The sequence below is a fragment of the Lactuca virosa genome, chromosome 8, assembly GCF_052849685.1.
Source record: "Lactuca virosa cultivar CGN04683 chromosome 8, Lactuca_virosa_CGN04683_v6, whole genome shotgun sequence".
Classification (NCBI taxonomy): Eukaryota; Viridiplantae; Streptophyta; class Magnoliopsida; order Asterales; family Asteraceae; genus Lactuca; species Lactuca virosa.
Window position 1 is genome coordinate 282,847,940 of NC_136433.1, and position 24,674 is coordinate 282,872,613.

A 24,674-nucleotide genomic window follows, 5' to 3' on the forward strand; every position below is an offset into this window, starting at 1 on the left:
TTTCAACAACAATCCTCCTTCAATGTTAAATTCCTAATTGATGTTCCTTCATATATTATGTCGATTACATTACATGTACTGCTCATTTGACATTGTAACTAATATCTTATTTTATGTGATTTTCAAAACATACCATATTCACTCTAATAAAGTCCCTCTATAATAATAAACTCCCTCAAAATCCTTTAAAATAAGGAAGTGATAATCCCTTAAAATAAAGAAGTCATAATCTGGGTAAATAAATAACTTTATTACTCATTATCATTTATTTTTCCGTGTTATTTCTTAATTTTACATATATGCTCCCTATTTCTTTTAATAAGTTTCATAAATGGTCCTTATTCATCAAAAAAACAAATTCATTTTCCTAAAATTTGTATGAAATTTCGAGGTTACAAAACAATTTAATCACTCCAATCAACTCCCTGAAAATCAGGAAGTGATAACCACTTAAATCTTATTTTTTAAATTCAAATTACATTTCAATTAATTTACTTCTTACTTTTTATCTTAGTTCACTTCTATATAAGATTGAAAACGTTTTGACTATCAATTTGCACGAACATTTGTCATTCTTACTTACAACGTTTCTATGTAATTCCTTTTGTTTTATTTCTCAATCAAGAACAAAAAATTTGCTTAAGCTACGTTAATGTATATGTGTTGTGTTCGAGAATATTTTGTTTTCTTGCAAAACATTTTCCAAATAAACATAAAGTATAGATCCACGTTAATGTATATGTGTTTTGCTCCCTTTTTTTTGTTTTTTTTGCTTTTTACAGAGACAATGTCTGCCCAAAACATCAATTTCATAAATGAATAGTATAATATGAAAGATGAATACATGTTAAAAATCCGTATTATCCGTTTGTGGCAATTAGTCTTGGATACAAACCCAAATATAGTAAAATCATTAGAGATAATCATGATAGATAGGTTGGTAAAATCCACTTTTATAATATTGTTTTACTAAGTTCTATTTTAAATTCTAATTTAATTTTTTATTAAATTTAAATTTTTTTAACTAAATTTTTTTATCATATTTGAATAGGATATAAATATCCGAGCGAACGTATATACAAGGGATTTTTATAGATTTCAATCAAAACTTAATGTATATTGGATATTCAAACAAATATTAATATTTATTTTGAATAATCAATAAGAATGTTTTATAAAATCATAAATGTTATTAATAATTTCTTTATTTTATAAATATTACTGTCGTGGTATCCACGGGTTGTAACCTAGTTATATAGGATATATATTACATTACAGTTATTATAGTTATGACCATATTAACGATTTATTACCCCAAGAATCATTCGATTTATGTAAAATTTTGAGAAATATATGAATCCGTTATAAGATACTTCTTAAATGTACAAACGAAAATCCATAAATTCAAAAAATCATTATCAATCCTATTAGTAAACTTCGAATTAAAAAAGTATACTAAACATAGAGAATTTTATATTTCAAGTTGATCTATTTATATTGATATTTTAACTTTTTACACGATATTGATTACATGAGAAATGAGATTGGATGTTGCCGTGTATTTTCCTACCAGCCACTACCATTAAAAAATTATTAAAATTTTGTAAATTTTATGTCAAAATCAATGTTTTATAATTATCAAGTTGTAATGGTTAATACTTAATACCCAATTTACAAAGACTTTCATAAAAATTTACATAAAAAATTTCCATAAAATATAGCATCTCTTCATAATGACTATACACGATGTTTTATGAAGGTTTTAAATGCATGAAATGTGATATTATGTTGTCGTCAAACCTAAAGCTTTATAAGTAGGGAGGTAAACGAGCTAAACCGAGCACGACTCGTTTGATTTTTAAGAAGCTCGAGCACAACTCGTTTAATTTTTAAAAAGCTCGAACTTGAGTTCAGTATGATTTGAGCCATCAGAAAGAAGTTCGAGCTCAGCTCTTGAACAATTTTGTGAGTTTGCAAGTCGAAATAAGCCTAAACGATATATATATATATATATATATATATATATATATATATATATATATATATATATATATATATATATATATTTGTTGTGTTTCATTGAATATCGTTTAACCCACCAATGATCAATTTGCAATCATGGAAAAATTAAATCAAACATAGAAGCAAGCTCTCGATAATGTATTTACCAAACAAGTATCAGCCACTAAAACAAGTTAGTCTTTACTTGTATTAACTTGCTCTTAAGCCATTAAATCTTATACCAAATAAGTATTAGGAGATGAAGCTTATGAACCTTTAAATCTTACACAAAACTGTAAGATAAGGAGGAGAGGATGTGGAATGAGCACCCTCGGATTTGCAAGCCAACATAAGGAGAGAATGAATCGAAATAATCATTTAACCCATCAATGATCAATTTGCGATCATGGAAAAATTAAATCGAACATAGAAGCAAGCTCTCTATAATGTATTTACCATACAAGTATCAGCCACTAAAACAAGTTAGTCTTTACTTGTATTAACTTGTTCTTAAGCCATTAAAACTTATACCAAATAAGTATTAGGAGAAGAAACTTATGAACCTGTAAATCTTACACAAAATTGTAAGACAAGGAGGATAGGATGTGGAATGAGCACCCTCGGATTTGCAAGCCAACAAAAGGAGAGAATGAACCAAAATAACAACCATTTTCTACTAGCTCTCAGTTTTTGGCAGCCAAGATGGAGGAGAAAAATATTGAAAGAGAAGCAAGTTTTTCACCCATACACTCCTTTATCTACTAAGAGACATGTACATGACTCAAAGCTAGTCATAAAGGAATGTATGGTCTCTCTTACAAGCATGGAGTGGAGGAATTAAGACCAACACTCAACCTCTTGTAAATGAAGAGAAACCATGGCTCCTATATGGAGTGTGAAGTGTTTGTGTATTGTTTTTTTCATCGAACTAACTAGTTTTATATACTACCTAGATGGTTACTCAAAAAGTCAATTAAATTTTTATATAACATATACATTCATACCTTATGAATATAACTAGTTTTGTTCTATTTTATTATAATTTCATGGAAATAATAATTTCCCAATTAGTTCTGAATGTATTATCTTCATAAAATAATAATTCTCCAATTAAATACATATGTTGATAGTATTTTTTTAATATTCAAATTTCATTAATAAAAAATCAATTAGTACTAAGTTGCTATAAGGTGTGACCTTATAGGATCATATGTCATTAGAAAATATCATTATATAATGACTCTTGGGCATAACGATCTTTCAATCTCCCACTTGCACAAGACTAATTATAGATTGATATAGACAGTAGTGAACATCTAACACCATTTTACTGCCCCCAATAACACAGGAAGAATAATTTCATTCATCAACATCCAATTCCTATAAGCTTAAAGATGCAACTGATGTATAATATAATTTTATCAGTTATCCCACTGTTATAGACATTATGTTAAACATGAGACTTGGATCACAATAAATCTCATTTTTTGTTCAACTTTGGGTAATGCACATTAGATGTCTATCTCTCAACACATAAGAGGAAAAATATAATATTGGTTACATAAGCCTCTTGTATGGTCTATACCAAACCTGATAATAGCCTTTACAACTGCCTGTTTAAAGATCAAAATTTTAACACATCAAAGTATAACATTTCCTACAGTTAAGTCCCTATATGCATCTCATGTACTAAGAATACAAAGATAGTACCTTTTTTTTTATCAAGTATCACCCATAACAACGATCTATGTGCTGATTTTGATGCCGCCCACGTTCAATATTAGTTCTTTTTATGAGTACCTATGAATCTTGGTTACAAGCCTTTGCCTAGATTCGCCTTATGAGAGTCAACAAATCCAATTCATATTAGTTTTACTTCATAATTACTCCCACAATTATAACCGACTATGAACTTTTAGAATAATTACATTATTCATGAACTAAACATGTTGATATAGAACACAACAAGTATTGATGTGAAGATCATATCCCAATATATCTAAACAATATAATAGTTGTTTTGTTATTGTTCCAATATCCAAATACTAAATCCAAATCAAATACCATTTCCATTATAACAAAGTCTTATAACTTAAACTTCACCCTTCATGCTTTGTTCAAAAGAAACACGTTATTAATGGGTCTGAGTAAATTTAATTTTGAATGTATTATGCCAATACTATCTTTTCCATATTTGACATTATTCTAAGTATAGTTAAAGATACTACAATGCATGTCATTCGATCTGCTAACTTTAACTGTTATGCTACTGGAACTGAAATTGATCCTACAAGAAGGCTACATACAGTTATTACCATTGCTTTCAAACATCTACAGTAGTAGAAGATGCTCTAATCCGTGCCATTCGATCTGCTAACTTCAACTGTTATGCTACTGGAACCAGAATTGATCCTGCAAGAAGGTTACCTAGCTTTCTCTCAAGTTTTGTTTTGTTTTTTTTACATTTTGGTGGGTCTCAATGAAAGTGATTAATAAATTATTTTATTAATAGGGCTATTTTTGAATACCTGTCGAGAAATATTCCTTACAAATTAAGAAACGATGACATGCTTCTGTCTGTTGGAGCAGAACAAGCTATTCATGTGTTACTAATTGTTCTTGCTAGACCTGGTGCAAATATACTTTTTCCTAGACCTAATTATCCCACATATGAAGATCGAGCCATATTTAGCTCACTAGAGGTGCTTCATTTTCATCTCCTCCCATAGAAAGGCTGGTAAGTTGATCTTGATGGTGTCAAAACATTGACAGATGTCAAAACTGTAGCCATAGTGCTCATCAACCCAGGGAATCTGTAACGTCCAAAAAGTTTATAGTAAAATTTACATTTTTAAAACAATAAACCATATAAACTAGTTGTTCCAAACCCAATCAAAGTAAATATATTATTTAAAGATCAGATTAAAAATCACAAATAGCCAATGCGGAAAACTCTGGGGATGATGTTCAGTCACGCCGTGCCCTACCCTTTTGAACCGAAAGTACCTGAAACCATAAACATGAAACTGTAAGCACAAAGGTTAGTGAGTTCCCCAAAATACCACATACCATACATACAATAGAGAATGATATGTTCCAACCATAGTCTTACAACTACTAACCTGCCATGAGTCGTATCATGGTCTTTCGTTGCCAAGCGATGGGTCAAAACTTAGGTCTTATAAAGAAGTGCCAAGAGCTACATCCTCGTCTTCCATGCAAGTATCACAAAGACAACTAGCATCCTACATATAATTGCTAGGGTCCAGCCATGGTCTTACATACATATTGTCGAGAGCCATATCCATGTCTTTTATACAATTTCCTAGGAGCCATATCTAGATCTTTCATAAAATTACCACGGGCCACTACCTGGTCTTCGTACATAACATAATCCAATGGGACATCATTGGTGCCTTTGACCCATAACTACAGTAAGGAGACTCAACTCTTAGTCGATAATCAACTGCCACTACTTTAACTGCCAGGAATAACGATGTTATGCACCACTTATATTACACAAGGTAAGCCCTTATTTTTTCTTCCAGAACAAAGAGTTTGACCAAAAGTCAACTCAAGTAAAAAAGTCAACAATCAAAGTCAACATATATCGTTGACTTTAGTTAACCGCTGTAACGCCCGCAGATCTGAGCTAGTCAATTTAGAGACAATGAGCATCAAAAATGAGTTTTTGATGGAATATTATTTAGAAGGATTAATCTTAACCAAGTTATAGTATATGTTACAAGTGTTCCGTACATATAAAGAACGTCGAAATCCGAGTTATAACGAAGAAGTTATGGCCCGTTGAAGTTTTACGGCGAAACCGACACGACGCCGCGTAACGTAAAAAGTGAATTTTTGATAAACTAATTTTTAGCCTTATATATCTAAATGAAAGTTGTAATATACGTTAAACCAAGAGTGTGCATAAAAAGAACACCAAAATCTGACTTCATATGAGAAAATTATGATTTTTCTAAGATTTGGCATAGCAGTGCACAGCCCGAAATTCGAATTTTAGATCGATCAATTTTTGGCCAACGAAACCTAAATGAGAATTGAATATCTCATTAATAGTAGCGCAACGGTAAAAATACAGACAAAAACGGACGTCGGATGAAGACGTTATGAATTTTTAACGAACTTTTCCTGTTCCGGCCTGTTAAAAATATAACTTTAAAAATAAACTCAAAATTAGCCGACGGAGTCTAAATGAAAGTTGTAGAGTACGTCTCCACCTACGCGTGGATATAAAGAGCGCAAAAACAGAGTTCGTATGAACGAGTTACAAATTATAATAGCATATTTACGTATTAAAATAAAGTATAAATCATATATACATACAAATATATATACATATGTATATATCATTAGAAAGGTATCGACGATGCGGTCATTATAAGACTAGTGTTGAATACTTTCGACATTAGTTTAGTACAAATATCGTTAAATCTATTTAAAATAGTATTATAAAGGGGTGTTTAGTAACTATGAGGGTAGTTTTTGAAAATTCAATTACTATAAATAAGAGCCTTGGGCTCTCATATTTTTTGCACCATTCTCTTGATTCAAGAGTCTTTCTCTTCTTATCCCCCGAGCATTTCGGTCCCTCGTGATTCGACTTCTCTTTCTGTAGTTTTAGTATAGTAAGGTGAGCGTTGAAGCGCTACACGAATCTTTCTTAGAAAGATTCAGCGACAAAGTTATGCCCCTGCAGAGCTCGGCTCCTAGCTAAAACCCCTTGTAAGTAAGTTATGCTTACCTTATTTTAAATACAGCTTATATTTAAAATTAGTATTGTTATTATGAACTTATAATAAATATTTGGGCTATTATTATGACTTATATAAGTGTCGTTATAATATCTTTTTAACTACTCGCGGTACGGGGAATCTGCTTTAAAGGGCCGCATAGGGTAGTTGGATTTCAGAAGTGCTATATACCAAAATGGTCCTACTCTCCGGTGTTTTATGTCTGGACCCTGTCTGTACATAGTGGTTGGAAAATATTGTTTAAACGCTTATATAATAATAATAATAAGACTAATAATTAGTCACGGTAATTATTAGACTAAAATCTAGTGGTAATAATAATACTAGGTTTCGTCGAAGAAAATTACTTTTAAGAAGCGAAACGTTGTCTGAGTTCGGAATCATCACCTTAACAAGTGAGTGCATAGGCCCTTTCATGAACATGATTTTAATACAAGTATTGATTAAAGTATTAAATATATGTTTATGTTCGAGTTATTTGATGTTGCCTGAAATAGGTGTTAAAGAACATACCTGATTAGAGATGATGATTTAGGATAAAGAGTAAACCTAAATTAATTATGAGGAATATTGGGTAGTATCTTCTTACGAGTACGAGTGAGTTATACTCAGAGAATAGAACTTTAATATATGTCATTGATCCGGGAGCATGGATTAGACATAGTCATTGTCCCTAGTCCGAGAGTATGGATTGGACATAGTCAAATGTCATTAATCCGGGAGTATGGAGTAATACATAGTCAGTCCGGGAGTATGGACAGGACATAGTCATCCGTCATTAATCCAGGAGTATGGATTTAGACGTACACATTTGTCCCTAATCCGAGAGTATGGAATGGGCACAATTATTGATCGGAAAATATGGATTAGATCTGGGAGTAAGAGGTAAAATTTAAGGTCCGAGAGTATGGATAGTCTCGTTGTGAGGATAGACAGGGTGGGGTAAGAGTTGATTATAAATATGGGGAAATTGTATACTTTGTGAGTTCTAAATTATATATATGATATAACATTTTGGGATTGAAATCCCTATGTACTCACCAGGTTTCCCAACCTGACCCACTCAAGCTTATTTGTATCACAGGTGTCGATATGAAGTTACGTTACACTGAGAGATTAAGGAGACATAAATTACTAGTGATAATGAATGTAAGTTCTGTTTATGCTTATGTTTCTGTATTGACGATGACATCCCAATGTTTTAAAATGAATAAAATACATTTCTTCGGAGATGCTTTGATAACATATTTATCATGTTTTTCTGGGAACAAATTCCGCAACTCTTTTCTTTAAAAGGTTACTCTGATTTTCAAACAAAGAATAAACAAATCGGTCTTTTCTGGCCGTAAAAATGGGGATGTCACAGTTGGTATCAGAGCATTAGTTTAAGTGAATAAGGATTTATTTCTAGACTTAAACTTAGAATGCTGAGTGTGTCTAGTATATTTTAGGTAGCACACCTGAATAGACACGAGCACTAGCTCATTTAGGGAATATGCATAAACTGCTTTACATGCTAGATGATTTGCGATGCTTTTATGATGCCATTATTTGATCGGATCTATGGTCTATTGCCGACCGGATCTGGAAATTTTATGTGTTCAGATTTCTAAACGTTTAATTAAGATATTCGAACTGACATGTAAGTTTTCAGAGTAATAAGGAGGAATACACGTCTAAATCTTCTCTATTTATATTCTCGTCTCGATAAACTGGATGCATGCTTCCGTGAACATAACGTCATGGTGAAGACTTGTAGAGAATTGAGTAAATGGAGGAAATGAAAAGGCTTGTGATAGCGAATGACACCTATCGGAAGATATCGTAAGAGAGTTATTTTGCCTTTAGAATGCATCTGATAAATAATATGTTTAGTACGGGAGAAGTACACTTTCAATTGGCAGAAAGAAATATTTTTTTTGTTTTATTCAAGTATGTTGTTACCATTGTTTCAGTAATGATTAAGAAGATGATTGTTATTTCAACCCTAGTGATCATATCAAATCGAGTCTGACTAAGATGAGTATATTACGTGGTTCAGAGAACTAAGTTCGATGTCACATCTGACTTAAGCCGGAAGATTGAAATAAAAGATAATCAAAGCGATCAGTAGAGGTATCACGATAATTGCTTGTAGCTAGAAATGCTACCTTTTAAGGTGTGATTATATCAGATTAGAACATGAAGGAAGGTATAGTCTGTTCTGGAAATTTGACTTTGACAGACCTAAGTATAAGCGTTGCAACATACGATGATAGGTCATTAGAATATGACACATCGGTCCATTGTAGTAATAAAAGAACTTATCTTAAGTTTGTCTCCAATAACGATCAAGATTGTGACTGGAAGGTCATAATTTGGAGTCTAACATGAGATAGAGAGCATGTGCAAGATCGAGCACTACTTGCAGTCAAGAAAGCAGGAGTTAGATACTCATTCAAAGAAACATAGAGTTACGATTATTACCTAGGATAACGTATGGAGTCATTAAACAATCCCTGCTTCGTTGATGATTCCTGGACTTAATCATCCTATGGGGGAGATAATTGTAACGCCTGCAGATCTGGGTAGTCAATTTAGAGACAGTGAGCATCAAAAATGAGTTATTGATGGAAGATTATTTAGAAGGATTAATATTAACCAAGTTATAGTATATGTTACAAGGGTTCCGTACATATAAAGAACGCCGTAATTCGAGTTATAACGAAGAAGTTATGGCACGTTGAAGTTTTACGGCGAAACCGGCACGACGCCGCGTAACGTAAAAAGTGAATTTTTAATAAACTAATTTTTAGCCTTAGATATCTAAATGAAAGTTTTAATATACGTTAAACCAAGAGTCTGCATAAAAAGAACGTCAAAATCTGACTTCGTATGAGGAAGTTATGATTTTTCTAAGACTTGGCATAGCAGTGCACAGCCAGAAATTCGTATTTTAGATCGTTCGATTTTTGGCCAACACGACCTAAATGAGAACTGAATATCTCATTAATAGTAGCGCAATGGTAAAAATACAGACGAAAACGGACGTCGGATGAAGAATTTATGAATTTTTAACGGAGTTTTCCTGTTCCGGCCTGTTAAAAATATAACTTTAAAAATAAATTCAAAATTAGCCGACGGAGTCTAAATGAAATTTGTAGAGTGCGTCTCAACCTACACGTGGATATGAAGAGCGTCAAAAACAGAGTTCGTATGAACGTGTTACAAATTATAATAGCATATTTACGTATTAAAATAAAGTATAAATCATATATACGTACACATACACACATACACACACACACACATATATATATATATATATATATATATATATATATATATATATATATATATATATATATATATATATATATATAAGATCAAATAAGAAGGAAATTTTTGGTAGGAAGGTAAGAAGTTTTTTTACTACTTATTTTTTTCGCGAACAAACAAAATGAATCATTAGATGTTTCATTTGTAAGATGATTCACAAGAAAAAATTCTCAAAAAAACATCTCGATGATTCATTTATACAATGATTTTGTTGTTATTCACTATATCCGGTAAGAAATTTTTTTTGGTAGAAAGGTAAGAAGTTTTTTTCTACATATTTTTTTGACGAACAAAATAAATGAATCACTAGATGATTCATTTGTAAGATGATTCACAAGAAAAAATTCCCAAAAAAAACATCATTATTAAATATTTTTAAGTAAATTAAGAAAAAATTCACTTTTATGACAATTTTAGTGAATAACACCAAAATCATTGTATAAATGAATCATCGAGATGTTTTTTTGAGATTTTTTTCTTGTGAATCATCTTACAAATGAATAATCTAATGATTCATTTTGTTTGTTCGCGAAAAAAATATGTAGAAAAAAACTTCTTACCTTCCTACCAAAAATTTCCTTCTTATTTGATCTTGACTCTCTCTCTCTCTCTCTCTCTCTCTCTATATATATATATATATATATATATATATATATATATATATATATATATATATATATATATATATCATTAGAAAGGTATCGACGATGCGGTCATTATAAGACTAGTGTTGAATACTTTCGACATTAGTTTAGTACAAATATCGTTAAATCTATTTAAAATAGTATAATAAAGGGGTGTTTAGTTGTTTATATAACTATAAGGTCATTAACTAACTATGAAGGTAGTTTTCGAAAATTCAATTACTATAAATAAGAGCCTTGGGCTCTCATATTTGTTGCACCATTCTCTTGATTCAAGTGTCTTTCTCTTCTTATCCCCCGCGCATTTCGGTCCCTCGTGATTCGACCTCTCTTTCTGTAGTTTTAGTATAGTAAGGTGAGTGCTGAAGCGCTACACAAATCTTTCTTAGAAAGATTTAGCGACGAAGTTATGCCCCTGCAGAGCTCGGCTCCTAGTTAAAACTCTCTTGTAAGTAAGTTATGCTTACCCTATTTTAAATATAGCTTATATTTAAAATTAGTATTGTTATTATGAACTTATAATAAATATTAGGGATATTATTATGACTTATATAAGTATTGTTATAATATATTTTTAACTACTCGCGGTACGGGGAATCTGTATTAAAGGGCCACATAGGGTTGTTGGATTTCAGAAGTACTATATGCCAAAATGGTCCTGCTCTCCGGTGTTTTATGTCTGGCCCATGTCTGTATACAGTGGTGGGAAAATATTGTTTAAACGCTTATATAATAATAATAATAAGACTAATAATTAGTCACGGTAAATATTAGACTAAAATATAGTAGTAATAATAGTAGGTTTCGTCGAAGGAAATTACTTTTAAGAAGCGAAGCGCTGTCTGAGTTCGGAATCATCACCTTAACAAGTGAGTGCATAGTCCCTTTCATGAACATGATTTTAATTCAAGTATTGATTAAAGTATTAAATATATGTTTATGTGCGAGTTATTTGATGTTGCCTGAAATACGTGTTAAAGAACATACCTGATTATATATGATGATTTAGGATAAAAAGTAAACCTAAATTAATTATGAGGAATATTGGGTAGTATCTTGTTACAAGTACGAGTGAGTTATACTCAGAGAATAGAACTTTAATATATGTCATTGATCCAGGAGCATGGATTACACATAGTCATTGTCCCTAGTCCGAGAGTATGGATTGGACATAGTCAATTGTCATTAATCCGGGAGTATGGAGTAATACATAGTCGGTCCGGGAGTATGGACAGGACATAGTCATCCGTCATTAATCCAGGAGTATGGATTTAGACGTACACATTTGTCCCTAATCCGAGAGTATGGAATGGGCACAATTATTGATCGGAAAATATGGATTAGATCTGGGAGTAAGAGGTAAAATTTAAGGTCCGAGAGTATGGATAGTCTCGTTGTGAGGATAGACAGGGTGGGGTAAGAGTTGATTATAAATATGGGGAAATTGTATACTTTGTGAGTTCTAAATTATATATATGATATAACATTTTGGGATTGAAATCCCTATGTACTCACCAGGTTTCCCAACCTGACCCACTCAAGCTTATTTATGTCACAGGTGTCGATATGAAGTTACGTTACACTGAGAGATTAAGGAGACATAAATTACTAGTGATAATGAATGTAAGTTATGTTTATGCTTATGTTTCTGTATTGACGATGACATCCCAATGTTTTAAAATGAATAAAATACATTTCTTCAGAGATGCTTTGATAACGTATTTATCATGTTTTTCTGGGAACAAATTCCGCAACTCTTTTCTTTAAAAGGTTACTCTGATTTTCAAACAAAGCATAAACAAATCGGTCTTTTCTGGCCGTAAAAATGGGGATGTCACAGTTAGTATCAGAGCATTAGTTTAAGTGAACTAGGAATAAGGATTTATTTCTAGACTTAAACTTAGAATGCTAAGCGATGATCGTGAGGAGTGTGTCTAATATATTTTAGGTAGCACACCTGAATAGACACGAGCACTAGCTCATTTAGGGAATATGCCAAAATTGCTTTATGTGCTAGATGATTTGTGATGCTTTTATGATGCCATTATTTGATCGGATCTATGGTCTATTGCCGACCGGATCTGGAAATTTTATGTGTTCAGATTTCTAAACGTTTAATTACGATATTCGAACTGGAATGTAACTTTTCGGAGTAATAAGGAGGAATACGCGTCTAAATCTTCTCTATTTATATTCTCGTCTCGATAAACTGGATGCATGCTTCCGTGAACATAACGTCATGGTGAAGACTTGTAGAGAATTGAGTAAATGGAGGAAATGAAAAGGATTGTGATAGTGAATGACACCTATCGGAAGATATCGTAAGAGGGGTATCTTGCCTTTAGAATGCATCTGATAAATAATATGTTTAGTACGGGAGAAGTACACTTTCAATTGGCAGAAAGAAATATTTTTTTTGGTATAATCCGTGAAGTTATCCCATTGTTTGGCATTTCCATCACCAACCGGGTTGATGCATAATTGATGATTGAAGATACGCATGGAAGAAGTCCTAGTAGAGTCTAGGGAAATTTTTATTTGGACACTTTCATATGTGTTAAATGAATATGTGAAATTCTTTTATGGTGACTTGGAAAAACTGCGGGACAATACTTGGGACGAGTATGAGTAGGTGTGAATGGTAGTAGATGCCTATACTACCGGAAGCACAGGACTCACACTTGGATCAGGGAAAGTCACAAGGTTACCAAGAAGCTAGTAATTGATTTTGTTTTATTCAAGTATGTCGTTACCATTGTTTCAGTAATAATTAAGAAGATGATTGTTATTTCGACCCTAGTGATCATATCAAATCGAGTCTGACTAAGATGAGTATATTACGTGATTAAGAGAACTAAGTTCGATGTCACATCTGATTTAAGCCGGAAGATTGAAATAAAAGATAATCAAAGTGATCAGTAGAGGTGTCACGATAATTGCTTGTAGCTAGAAATGCTACCTTTTAAGGTGTGATTAAATCAGATTAGAACATGAAGGAAGGTATAGTCTGTTCTGGAAATTTGACTCTGAGAGACCTAAGTATAAGCGTTACAACATACGATGATAGGTCATTAGAATATGACACATCGGTCCATTGTAGTAATAAAAGAACTTATCTTAAGTTTGTCTCCAATAAGGATCAAGATTGTGATTGGAAGGTCATAATGTTGAGTCTAACATGAGATAGAGAGCATGTGCAAGATCTAGCACTACTTGCAGTCAAGAAAACCAGGAGTTAGATACTCATTCAAAGAAACATAGAGTTACGATTATTACCTAGGATAACGTATGGAGTCATTAAACAATCCCTGTTTCGTTGATGATTCCGGGACGTAATCATCCTGTGGGGGAGATAATTGTAACGCCTGCAGATCTGGGCTAGTCAATTTAGAGACAATGAGCATCAAAAATGAGTTATTGATGGAAGATTATTTAGAAGGATTAATCTTAACCAAGTTATAGTATATGTTACAAGAGTTCCGTACATATAAAGAACGCCGTAATCCGAGTTATAACGAATAAGTTATGGCCCGTTGAAGTTTTACGGCGAAACCGACACGACGCCGCGTAACGTAAAAACTAAATTTTTAATAAACTATTTTTTAGCCTTAGATATCTAAATGAAAGTTTTAATATACGTTAAACCAAGAGTGTGCATAAAAAGAACGTCAAAATCTGACTTCGTATGAGGAAGTTATGATTTTTCTAAGACTTGGCATAGCAGTGCACAGCCAGAAATTCGAATTTTAGATCGATCGAGTTTTGGCCAACGCAACCTAAATGAGAATTGAATATCTCATTAATAGTAGTGCAATGGTAAAAATACAGGCGAAAACGGACGTCGGATGAAGAAGTTATGAATTCTTAACGAAGTTTTTCTGTTCCGGCCTGTTAAAAATATAACTTTAAAAATAAATTCAAAATTAGCCGACGGAGTCTAAATGAAATTTGTAGAATACGTCTCTACCTACACGTGGATATAAAGAGCATCAAAAACAAAGTATAATAAAGGGGTGTTTAGTTGTTTATATCATTATAAAGGTATCGACGATGCGGTCATTATAAGACTAGTGTTGAATACTTTCGACATTAGTTTAGTACAAATATCGTTAAATCTATTTAAAATAGTATAATAAAGGGGTGTTTAGTTGTTTATATAACTATAAGGTCATTAACTAACTATGAGGGTAGTTTTCGAAAATTCAATTACTATAAATAAGAGCCTTGGGCTCTCATATTTGTTGCACCATTGTCTTGATTCAAGTGTCTTTCTCTTCTTATCCCCCGAGCATTTCGGTCCCTCGTGATTCGACCTCTCTTTCTGTAGTTTTATTATAGTAAGGTGAGCACTGAAGCGCTACACGAATCTTTCTTAGAAAGATTCAGCGACGAAGTTATGCCCCTGCAGAGCTCGACTCCTAGCTAAAACCCCCTTGTAAGTAAGTTATGCTTACCCTATTTTAAATATAGCTTATATTTAAAATTAGTATTGTTATTATGAACTTATAATAAATATTAGGGATATTATTATGACTTATATAAGTGTTGTGATAATATCTTTTTAACTACTCGCGGTACGGGGAATCTGGTTTAAAGGGCCGCATAGGGTTGTTGGATTTCAGAAGTGCTATATGACTAGTTCGTCTGTCTTGGCATTCTAATGAACACCGAAATTTGATCTTAAGACTTTGTCACCCTAGACTGGCCGAGTCTAACTGTAGCGAACAGCTTAGGTGTGGGGGAGTCACCCCGTATAGATCTATACACAAACTCTCGCTCTCCCTCCAGGAGACTTTGATTACAACTACAGACTACGACCGACACCTATTGGTGTCACCCGTTATTACTCACTCAATCCACATGAATTCGTTCAACCTTGATTAATGATCCGATTTTAGTTTACTTGAAGAGAAGGTAAGCCTAACAGACGAGAAGAAGATGACTACTAGGCCCTACTAATTTCGTAAGTTATTTAAGGCTGTCGAGTATACGAAAAGCGCGTTGGCCCATTTTGCATATGATTAATTTGGACCTTAATAGTAATGTTAATGGGCCACTGAGGCCCAATAGCATGTAAAAACCATTGAGGGTCCCCTAAGCATGTAATTGGGTCACAGGAGGCCCAATAACATGTATTATTTATGTTGGGCCCAAAAGTCATGTTAATGAGTCACGAAGGCCCATTAAGCATGATTAGAATCTCTCAAGCCCAACCATTTGAACGTTTACTTGTTTTATATAGAATTAATGTTGCAAGTTGTTTAATCGATGTGTCGTATAAATCACGAATTTGTTTTATAACGATTTATAGATTTATAAAAATAGTTATTTTTCTATTTAAAACTCATAAGTTATAAAGTTTTGCATATTTTGACCCAATTATTATTATTATTATTATTATTATTATTATTATAATTGACCAAAAACATTAGTTTGACCCATTCGGCCCCTTATTTTGTAAAGTTGGCAATTTTAGCCCTTTTTATAAAAAAAAATGACATATTAGGTCCTTGAACTATTTTTCTTGACATTTTTGACCCAAACACTTATTTAAATAATGTTTTAAGCCCAAAAGTAAATCTTTGAATGTTTCAACCCCTTTAGTTAAAAGATTTGCATTTTAGTCCACTTCTTTCGCAATTTTTACACTTTTTACCCAAATTCCAAAAATCTTTGCATTTTCAATCCTTGTTAACAAATATGATCATTTTAAACCCCAGAGATAGATTTATTTACCTTTCTACCCACTGTTTTGAGAAATTACCATTTTAGCCCCCCTTAAATCCATTTTTTCGCACCTTTGGGCCTATGGGCCGAAAGCCCAAAATTTAGCCCAATAAGACATAAATTTCATTTTTAGTCCTTTGAAAAACATAATGTTCATAAAAACTTCCATTTTAGCTGTTTTGGCATTTTGAACCTTGTAAAAACCGTAAATGACAACTTTTTCCCAAACTTTTGTTTATTTGACAAAAATAGTCCAAAAATGAGTTTTATGTTTTAGTGTGTTATTTTAAAGCTTGTATCTTAGTTTATCTTGCCATGTTAAGTGAAATATGAACTAGGTCACATATGTTTCCTTCTTGAACTATAGATCTCGAAATATCTTTCATTTTAGCAGAAATATATCACAAAAACACAAGAAAACACACATATCATGCAAATACACATAGATCTTCACATTTTACTTGCATTCTCCCCCATAAAACATATGAAAACCAAAAATAGAGGGGTATGAACTCACCTTGCTTTGATGTTTTTGATTTTGAAGAAAGAAATGAAAGAGTTTTGGTCCTAGTAAGCCTTCTTGGGTGGATCTCGAACTTAGAGTTTTCTAGGATGATGATCATGAGTTTATGTGAGTTTAGAGAGATTCTTGATGAAATAAAGAGACTAGATTATGGATCCAAGCATTCAACTTACCTAAGATGATGATTCTTGTGGAAGAACCTCCTTGAAATGCTCCAAGATCTCGAAAATTTGAATGGAGAAGAGGATGTGCTTGAGAGTATTTGGGATGAGAGTTTGAAGATGTGTGTGTGTGTTTTCCTTGTGTTCTCGGCCGGAGAAGAAAGAGAGAGGGCAAGAGAGATATAATAAGTTGACATGCATGGAAGTATGGTAGTTTATAACATTGATACATGTTGGATAATAGGGAGGTGGCATCAAAGTCAACCCTCCCTAATTACGTCTATTTTCCTTTTTTTTAACTTGGGCCGAGAGAGAGAGAGAAGGAAAGGAAAGATTTGGGCCTTGGTGTTAGGGTCCATAATATGGAGCCCAAATTAATAGTTTTCGGACCATTTGGGCCTTTGGAGTGGATTACGGCCCAATCTTGCATGAAAGAATGGATTTGTGGCTCTTTAGGGCTTATTGGATTGTTATGGCCCAATGAGGCCCATTAAAGTAAACCAATCCATTCTAGGCCCATTATGGCCTAAAAGTTAAATTTCATGAAAGTGGGTTGAATTTCAAGCACAACATGAATTAGGGTTTACGAGTTTACAGTAGATAATGTTTACAAGAGTACAAAATTTCCTAGCTAGAATGCTAGTTGTGACACCGGCTAAGGTCGAGGCCGTGATGCAGTGGGAGGTTCCGAGATCTCCATCTAAGATTTGGAGTTTTCTTGGCATGGCTGGTTATTATCGGAGATTTATCCAGGATTTCTCCATGATCGTTGTTACATTGACCAGACTGGAGAGGAAGTTGGTGACAATTCGTTGGGGCCTGAGCAGCAGGCAGCTTTTGAGACTCTTCGACAACAATTGTGTGAGGCGCCGATTCTGACCCTACCGGAGGGTGTTGATGACTTTATGGTTTATTGTGATGCTTCGATCTCTGTTCTGGGGGCAGTGTTGGTGCAGCAGGTTCGTGTGATAGCTTACGCTTCAAGGAAGCTGAAGCCTTATGGGGCGAATTATTCGACACATGATTTGGAGTTGGGGGCTGTGGTTTTCACCCTCAAGATGTGGCGGCATTACCTATATGGGGTTCGTTGTACTATTTACATGGGTCACAAGAGCTTGAGGTATCTGATGGATCAGCCGAATCTGAACATGAGGCAGCATCGATGGTTAGATGTGGTGAAGGATTATGATTGTGAGATCCTTTATCACCCGGGGAAGCCCAATGTGGTGGCCGATGATCTCAGCCGCAAGGTGGTCGCGGTGCCGATCAGAGATATATATTTGAGGATGATCATGATTACTCCATTGTTAGAGCGGATTCGTGAGGCTCAAGAAGAAGCTATGAAGGAAGAGAACCGGAAGAGTGAGAGCATTGTGGGTCAGGTGACTTCCTTCGATTATCATATCCATGGATTGTTGACTCTGCATAGGCGAGTATGGGTACCTTATTAGGGCGGTGTGCGCCCGGTTCTTATGGAGGAGGCCCACAAGTCGAGGTTCTCCATTCATTCAGGGGCGACAAAGATGTATAGGGATCTATGTCCTGATTACTGATGACCCTGCATGAAGCGGGATATAGCATGGTATGTTGAGCGATGCCCGACTCGTAGGAAAGTCAAGGCCGAGCATCAGCGTCCTCATGGCAAGATGAAGCCATCGAAGATTACCGTATGGAAATGGAAAAACATCACTATGAATTTTACCATGAAGCTTCCCAGGACTACACGCGGAGTGGATTCTATTTGGGTCATCGTGCAGCGTTTGACCAAGAGAGCGCATTTCATTCCAATCCAAGAGAGTATTTCGGCAGAAAGTTGGCCGAGATTTATGTGAGGGAGGTAGTGGCACGTCATGGGGTGCCGGTATCAGTGGTTTCAGACAGGGATGTTTGTTCTAATTTCAAATTTTGGAAGCAGTTTCATGACAATATGGGCACTCGTCGCCCTTTCAGTATAGCATTTCATCCGCAGACCGATGGTCAGAGTGAACAGACTATTCCAACTCTTAAGGATATGCTGTGTGCATGCGTGTTGGATTTTGGTGGGAGTTAATTGGGACACGTATCTTCCGTTAGCCTAATTTTCGTATAACAACAGTTATCATGCTAGTATTGATCAACCTCCTTTTGAGATGCTCTACAGGAGGAAGTACACGACCCCGATTTGTTGGGGTGAGGTCGGTTAGCGAGTCATGGGTCGCAACTTCAATTCAGAGATTTTTCGTGCCAAAAATTCAAAAGGATGAGAAAGATTGTACATGTGATCACAACATCACAACATGCGATCGCAACTTCCTTACTTGCGATCACAACTTGGCCAAAACGTCGCGAAACTACAACGTACTTCATTTAAAAGGCTCGGGACACGTTTTCAACAATACATGCTGTCACAACTTCCATACATGCGATTGCATGCACGTCGTTTTTACTGTTGGACGTATAAATAGACACACATACTTGTCTAGTAACCCTAATTGGCGATTCTTGATGATTCCAAGGCGATTTTCAGAGACTTTCTAGTGAAGAACGCAAATCCGAAGGAGACGATTCGATCCCTTTTCATTTTTAAGTAAGATTTATCGTTTAGATTCCGTTTCTAGTGTTTGTAATTCGTTTTTAGCCATGTCAGGCTAAAAACACATATTTCAGTTTCGCAAGACGTAACCTTTTCGTGTGATTAATCATTAGGCACGATGTTTGACTGTGATTACTGTTTAGTTTGATCATTTCTGTGTTTAATTGAATGTCTGATTTTGATTTCAATCTCTATTGGCCACTTAAATTGTTTGTGAATCATTCTAGTTATCTGATTGTTTAGATCCGTAATTGTCTAGATTAATTAGTAAAAAGTAACAAGTATTGGATTAATTCCGTGTTTAGGATTAAGTCCAATATTAATTGATCAAACAAGTTTTTACACCTTCGAGCTTATGAGAGGTATTGGACTTTACTAGGAATTACATTGAGTCTAATGCAACTTTTCTTTGTTAATCAAGAGCTTGTTTGGTTAATTTGGTAAAAAGTTAGGTTTAATTCAAAGAACTTTTCTTGATTAAATAATCTTTGTAATAGAGGTCATTAGAACTTGTTAATGAACTTCAGTACCAGTTTAAACAAGTGTACAGTCAAATATTGTGTTGAACGTTAATTACATGATCATGGAATCACCGCGGAACTGGAAATGTTTTATCTTTATTGAATTTTCCCATCCTTTAAATTGAGCTATTCTTTTATGATTTCCAATTTTTATTAGTTTCAATTTTTCGAAATAAACCACCTTTTTTATGTTTTATTCACTTAACAATAATTAGTTCATACCTTACACAAAGAGGTGTAAACTTTAGGATGTGTCCCTGAGGATTCGACCCTGCTTACCTATACTACCTGTTAGTGCAATAGAGTCGTCTAATTATATTTTTATTTGTTTAAATTGTGCATGACATCGGTTTTAACAAATTCGCGTCGTTGTCGGGGACACAGTAAACAGTAAAAGTTTTATGCCAAGATCTTCACGTATACTTGATCTAATTTTTGATCCAGAGATTGAGAAGACTGCTAGGAAGCTAAAGAAAGAGGTAAAACTTGGGAAGCAACAATCAGGAACCTCAACCTCCTCTCCCCCATTGCACTATAAAACACCCACACCACAAAGGCACTTCCCTGTGGAATGAACCTGAAGCTTCATTTCTTTCCTTTCCAAAATCACCCCCTCCTACCCTTCTAGCAGTCCATTCAAGAATTACTCACCCACCTCTTCCATCAAATCTGAAACACCTAAACCTTCTGATTTAGAACCCGAAACAGAAATTTCCATGATCGAAAATGGAGATGATGCTGAAAAGACTTTTCGCGAATGGGCAACACAAGAGGTTACCCAACAACATCTATATATCACCTTTCCCGAAGCTCAAAACTTTGAGCTCAAATCTGGTTTAATCCATCTATTGCCCCCGTTCCGAGGCCTTGAGAACGAAGACCCTCACAAATTTCTCAAGGAGTTCCATGTCGTCTGTTCTGGAATGAAGCCCCATGCAGTTACCAAAGACCAGATCAAGCTAAGGGCATTCCCTTTCTCAGTTCAAGATGCAACAAAAGGAGTGGCTATATGACCTCCCGTCTGGTTCGATAACAAGATGGAACGAACTCGCCACACTTTTTCTAGAGACATATTTTCCTGAGGAGAAAGTTTCAAATTTGCACAGAGAGATTCTCAGTATAAAGCAAGGGAAAAGAAAAGCTCTCCACACTTATGGGGAGCGGTTATTAATATTGAATTGCGTTAAATTATATATAACTAGCTTTTTATATAGAACCTTTAAAAGTGATTTTTCTTTTGAAAACTGATACCATGGTTTATTATATGTATGTAATAATCATGATATCATATGTTTTTAAACTAGAATTATAAAACATATAAAGACCCTTCTTTTACAAAACTCAAATCTATGCAATCCTTTTGAAAAACACCCGCACATCTCTTATAAGCACTAGTGGGACAAAGGATACCTAACCGCTTAGTGTTGTCTTTTGATGGCCGGGATGTCTTCACGGTTTCTATAACCAAGTTAAAGGCCGATTACACAAGTTTTTTAAATTGGACTATTTGATCGAAAATCTTTTGTGATAAAGGACACCTAAGCAAGAGAGTTCTGAGGCACATATGAGATCAAACATGTCTAATTAAATTTGTTATTAGAGATCCGATAAATCTAGGAATTATATAGCAAGATATAATTGATAATCAATATCTACCGGGTTGAATTCAAATGGATGGGATAAATGATACCTAACCATTTATCTGTTTTGCAACTTGGATCCTAGACTTTTATAATTAATGTTTTTGAAAACTAAAAGGGTATTAATTATTAAAGATTAAATATTGAAAATACTAAATGAATTCCGTTAAAATTTTGTAGTAATATAATCCATTCTCATTATCAAGAATTGTTCATTTCTTTAATAACTAAATTAAACAATAACATTCAATAGATACAACTTCAATTAATGGGTTCATGTATTAGGAGACAATATCGTGAGAGATATGAAATTGTATACACTTAAAGGTCCTAGTCCTAAACTATTTGCTTTGAGAAATTAAACCTGAACATGATACCTAGTAAAGGCATCACTGTGATGCTTAAGATGCTTCTATCATCAAGATAGGAATAGTTATTCATGACTTGTATGAAGTCTTGGATAATTTAAACATATATATGAGGATATATAACAGGTCAAACAATATTCCAATAAATACAGTGATATTTTCTTTAAAGCTAGTTTAAACATTGGAATAATGCAAGGCTAAAAGAGTCACCTAGTGTGAACTAAGAGGCCCACGTTTTATGGACTGAACACCTTTAAGCGCAAAAAATCTACTAAAGCCCACATAGATGGATCTTGTTTCTTTTGTGAAGAAACTGGACACTGGAAGAGACTAGTACTTCTAGTATCTACTAGATAAAACTCATACTTTTGATATAACACTTAGGTACTTGGTACTTAAATGTTAATCTAATATCTGTAAATGGCTTGCAGATATTTACTGAAGAATAACCAAGCTGAGCACAATCAAGTTGGAACTACACTATAGGAGTTTAGTTTATTATTTATGCTTAGAACATAAATTACTTGTAATGTAAAATAATATTTGTTTTCGAACAATGTATGTTTTAATTTAGCATATCTAAATTTATGTCTTAGTTATTTTATTCAAATGTTTGATAATTTACTCAATTGTTTTTCATAACAATAATATACATATTCTGAAATGATTAACTTCTATTTATGAGACTAGATCTCTTAATAGAATTTTGAAGTAAATATCAACATTCTTATAAATAAAATTAAGTTCTATATGCAAGCACTTTTTGACTTAAACTTGTTCTAAGTCAAACTCATCTTTGACATTATTATCTTAATTATATAAATGGCATTCACATATTCCAACTTCAAGAAAAGGATCTTTGAAGGCAAATAATGTAGTTTATTTGACATATGTGAACCTTATTTATATGTAAAGGATTCCTAATGATATTTTCACTAAGGTGTAGAGAAAATAATTAAGGAACAATACACTTTGGTGTGTGATTTCCTTTCTCATGAATGTCTGAGATTTAGCACAAGATATCAAATCAACTTTATTAACAACTATAGTAGTTTTAATTCTATTTTACGTGGTAAAGCATAATTGTGAAATCTTTGTTGAAGGTTTCAAAAGTTGAGATACAAACCTGTAAGAACCATCTAAAGCCTTAATGATAATAAAGGATGAATTAAATCTTTCTTGGTATGATTAGCTTTCTAATCGATAGAAATATCCTCCTTTAATCTCTTTGGGATAATAGTTCAATCACTATTAATTGTATCTTGAATACAAATACCAACTAATAAGTAGATTAAACACTTTATAAGACTTAGTATGGAAGGGCGCCATCCTCATCTTACTTAATGTTTTATGGATTTGAAGTCGATGTTGGACTAAAGCTTCTAAACCTAAAATCTACTAAATACATATTCGTGTAATACTCTAAATGTGGCTTACACTATCATATCCAAACCCACCAAGAATAAGTTCTTTTATTCTTATGAAAGCTAAGTTAATAGAAAGCAAACTTATAATAACAACGCAAGTGGGAGGTACATGGAACTTGAAGCAGCTCAAGAACCATAATCTTATGTAGTAATAGTTGGCACTAGTTTTAACAAGGATTGTTAAAATTGAATAATAGCTATTCACAAACACAAATTGTTCGCATTAATGGTAGAATTCATCTATGACTTGAGAAATGTGGAATCTCTCATTAATGAGATCTTATTGATGGTTTATGGAAAATCCATCAAATACCAAGATGCTATGTCAGATCTCGAATCTGATAAATGAATTAGAGTCATGAACATGAGATGCAATCCATGTATGATAATCAAGAATGGGCTTGATTAAAATGTATCCCTATAGTAAGCCTATAACGAGTAATTGATTCTTCTAGAAAGAATAAATTACATGGATAACCATACACATTTAAATCACGACTTGTAGTAAAAGGATTTTCTCATACTCATGTCATTGATTGTGGTCATCATCATACTCATGACATTTACTGTGATCAAACATTTTTCACAGGTAGCTATGATTAGATCGACAAGGATATTATTTTCTATAAATTCATCTTCTTAATATGAGATATAGTAAATGAATTTCAAGAAAGACCATTTTTCTTAATAGACATCTACTAGAAGATATATACATATATTATCCTAGAGGTTTTCTTAATCCAAGTTATTCTAACAAGATGTGTAGAGCTTGAGATCCACTTGTGGATATAAAAAAAACATCTAAATGTTATAATCATCATTTTATGTAAAACCACAAGGTGTGGTTTTATATAAAAAAGAATAGAACATGTGTGTTTCCTAAGAACTGGTGAGAGTATAGTGAAATTCCTAATCTTGTATCAATAAGATATACTTAATCATTCGAAATCACATTTTGACTAAGCAAGGTCGTTTTCACCTTGACTCGGAAAGTGTT